This window comes from Amblyomma americanum, chromosome 8 (assembly GCF_052857255.1).
Source record: "Amblyomma americanum isolate KBUSLIRL-KWMA chromosome 8, ASM5285725v1, whole genome shotgun sequence".
NCBI lineage: Eukaryota > Metazoa > Arthropoda > Arachnida > Ixodida > Ixodidae > Amblyomma > Amblyomma americanum.
In genome coordinates, this window is record NC_135504.1 from 16,528,234 (window position 1) to 16,532,334 (window position 4,101).

A 4,101-nucleotide genomic window follows, 5' to 3' on the forward strand; every position below is an offset into this window, starting at 1 on the left:
GTACTGTTTATGCAATCTGGTAGAAAACGCTAGTGCGCTTTCTCTTTAACAATTATTGTTTCTTCATGTCCAATAAGAAAGGCGTGATATTAATTAGAACGGAGTAGAGTGCTCTATTTACATATGTCTGTAGCTGTACAACCAACTCCCGTTTCCAATGTGTAGGCACATTGACATTGCTGGCATCTTTCCACACAGCTTCTTGGCTTTATATCTTAATAAAAGTGTCTATTGAAACTCCACGAAAGGTTTTCCTCCAGCGCCTTCTAGTCGAAAAAAAAAAACGACAGAACCATGTAAAAAATACGACAAAAGGTTTTTCTGTTTTGTCGTAAAGAGATATTTTTCTGCTTCTTTTTGTAGTATTTTTCTGCACTACTATAGTTTTTTCTCTAGCACTCTTCCGTAATCTGCAGTGATGTAGTACTTCTGTGAAGTAACTGTACAAAATTCTGCAGCTACTGCAAAAATTTATGTTATACAATTTCATGGACAAAGACATCACCTAAAATTTTTTGTGACGGCAAAAAGTTTCGGTGTTTTTCTGTGTTTGATTTTTTACTCGGCTGCCTGTAATTGTGGTAATAGAAAATTATATAATCTAGCATGTTTACATTTCAGTCATTAATTTCCTTTGTGATTGGACGGTATGGATCGCTAAAAGCCCCATTATTAAATTCGATCAAGTCAAGCTCAGATGACATGAGCCCGATAACAATGCGGCACGGAAATTAAATTCCAAAACTGTCGTTGTCTCCGATCAGCGTTTTTTACTAAAATTGTGTACTTTTAAACTCACCAGTGTCAACTCCGTTCCTTTTTTGCAGTCGCTCTCTCATCAGCTGCAAAGCCAGTAACGAAAAGGACGACTCCAAAACCAAAGTAAGCATATTAACGCGACAGCGTTAAGGAGCTCGTGTTGCAGAAAAGTCGGTGTCGTCGGCGTCTTTGGCCTTGAGCGATAAATGACGCATCTCGGTGGACACCCTCACCGCTCCGTAAGGGAAGGGATTTTCCTTCTCTTAAGGCGCGGTACGGGTGTCCAGGAGAATTGTGAGACAGGCGTCATTTCCTTTCCTTAAAACCAATTTACATTTCAATTCCCTTCCCTTACGGCCCGATCCGGGTGTCAACCGGGATATTTGAGACAGGCGTCATTTCCTTTCCTTAAAAAAAATTATTTTTATTTTCCTTGACTTACGGCGCGGTACGGGTGTCCACCAAGATATGTTTCCTTTCCTTAAATTGTCCGCGCAAGTTGTCGCACCGAAGGACGATGGCGTTCCGTGGATTCCTTGTCAATGCTGCAACATGCTGTCACGTCCTGACCTTAAAGGCGAAGCTTAAGCGTGCTCTAAATTTTTCGCTTTGGTATCCTCTGAAACCCAAGTGATAGAGATGAAAGTACACTGATTGCGTTAGAGCAGGACGATGGGAAAAAGGAAGCCATGAACTTTTCCTCGCAGTTCCCAGAAAGCTTCATATCAAGAAAAAGGCATACGCAATACTGATAGAAAGGGCTGTCCGTACAGGGAAAGCGACTTGGGCAGGAGCGCGATGAAACCGCACTACGCCCCCACAGTTCAATACGTACACTTGTAAGCAAAGGCAATTGGGAGATTGAAGGAAAAAAAAGCTTAATCTTTTGGTAGTCTCCGCAGAAAGCCGGAAAGTTAAAGAAATGCTATGCCGTTCTTTGCGATACGCATTTTTATATCAGACTGCAGATTAACGCAGCTTCACAAATAAATATGTCTTTAGCACACGTTCTCCGAAACTTGTATGTGGCGCCATCTGTTGCAATATTTATGATCTAATTTTGTGTTTTAAAGCCATACGGTGCAATAAATCACACCGCACTTTGTTTATCTAGGAATATGTAGAGCGGCTTCGCAAAATACGGCCACCCGAAACGCCATAGCTCTGTTTCTTGTAGTGGGGAACTTACAGCAACCCTGAAGCTAGAAATGCTTAGAGAGCGAGGGAAACTAGCGCACTATCGTCTGAGGACTTTCGGAGTTTCAGAGCAGCATGTGCTCGACCGTAAAGAGCTAAAAATTGACATTGTGTTATGCGTGCTTATTGGTGAGGCTGTATTCTATGCAAACTGGCCTTTCACGATGACTTCTGCGATAGCTCAAGATTTTGTCAGGATTATGCGGTTCATGGCTGACCACGGTGTCCGCGACTCGCTGAAATTCTTGCCTTGAAGAATCTGGGACTTTTTTCGGTTGCAGTGATAAGAACTATACCTTTTTACCCATTTGTATTTCTTTAACAAATAAAAAGCGGAATTATCGTTTCAGCTGCCATTTGTCTTGGTATTTAAATCCAAAGTGATATATAACTTGATGGAAGCGGTGGCAACATAACTAAGTTGGCCAGTTTTACCTTAGACTATTATTACCGGCATTTTAAAGGTAGCCGTAATACTTGGCACGAAGTTTCTAGGAGGTTCTGGAAGCAAAAAATGAGATGCCTTATATGAACATTTCAATATTATCAGGCACCAATTTTACTGAAGCCGGGGTGATTTAGCTGGCCCGCCTAAAACTGAGTCTTTATGGTGCAGCTTATTGTGAAGCGGTAATCAAGAAATATAATGATACTCAGCTCTATGCAGTCGCAGAACACGTGTTATTCGAAGTGTTCATAACTTTTCGCGCTTCCTTTTTTCTTTTCATATTGCTTGGATACCATAGACCAGCAGCTGGTAAGCATCGCACCGAACTTCATTCATATCTTTGTGCACAGTGTGGTCAGAGTGTCCGAGCTTTACCTAGGTTCTATTATCTTCATCGGCCCTATCAATAATTTTGCTTCAGTCAGTTAACTTTCAAATTATAACAGTAAAAGTGAAACCACAGCATGCTAGAGTCTGCATAGCAGGGAACCAAAGGTGCGATTTCATGTTATGGTGAACGAAAAACGTGGGTGTCAGATATTAGAGGCATACTACGTGTGTTCGCGGTGTTCTTTGTAGTGTTCGCATGCACGATGTATCACACACTTGATAAACTTTCCCCCACGGTGAACACTTTGTGTTAACATATCAGTTGGCACAGCTAGCAGTGGGCGACCGGAGTGCCAACAATATGTTGAATCTGTCTTTTATTCAGCTTCTGCGTTATGAACATAAGCCGTGGAACAAGACTATGGTGCCAAGTCATCACTAGTTTGGCTGCAATTCTTCTTTCAACATCTTCTGTAACATTTTTGAAGCACTAGCTGCAGAAGCAGTCTTCCATAGTTATTTGTAGCGATAGCTACATTACGGCAGCATTTCGATCCTTCAGCGTGGCGGCGCCGCCACCATGTGGCTGCGGCGCCACGCTGTCACGGGGTGCGGAGCAGCTGCCGGCACCGTGGCTGATCACGTGGTTCGTCACGTGGTTGGTCACGTGCCCAAGTTCCACTCGGCCAGCTGTAGCTATCGCGTCACTCGAAAACGAAAAGAAAACACCAAAAATTTGTAACATCGCATGTTCTTTTTTGAACTTTCTCTACAATATGTGTGCATGCGCTACCTACCTTCTGCCATATACATTATTTATTGTTTACCTGCTACCTGCATCGCCTCTTTCAGGCAATATAGCATGGGGGATACATCTTTGTAACAAAAATACAAACATAAATAACGTTCACAAGGCGTGTAAAACTCATCATTTGCTGCTAGAGAAACAATATTTCTTAGCAAAACGTTCCACCCTTTTATAGTACGCTTAAAGAAAGAATAACGCAAGACATCACTTCTAAAAAGGAAGTTCACTAACTTTGAAAGAGTGGTCACGCCTGTGTTACTTCACTTGTTTCGCAAAAGCACGAGAAATACGTGCATCACACGTTTACTATGCGACTTTTAGAATTTCCCATATTTTCCAGAGCAGGCTTTCAGAGCCCTATCCCTTGAAAAAAAGGCACAAACTGGTAAAAAGTAAATTACCTCTCGTATATATACTCCATACCTGCTAGCACCTTTCTATTATATGTCAAAATGCAAGGACTGACGGACACAGTTCAAACTTCTCTCAGTGCGTTTATGAACGTTTATAGCTCACACGATCACAGTCCTTTGCGACTCCATCTGTCAGCGATTCAACC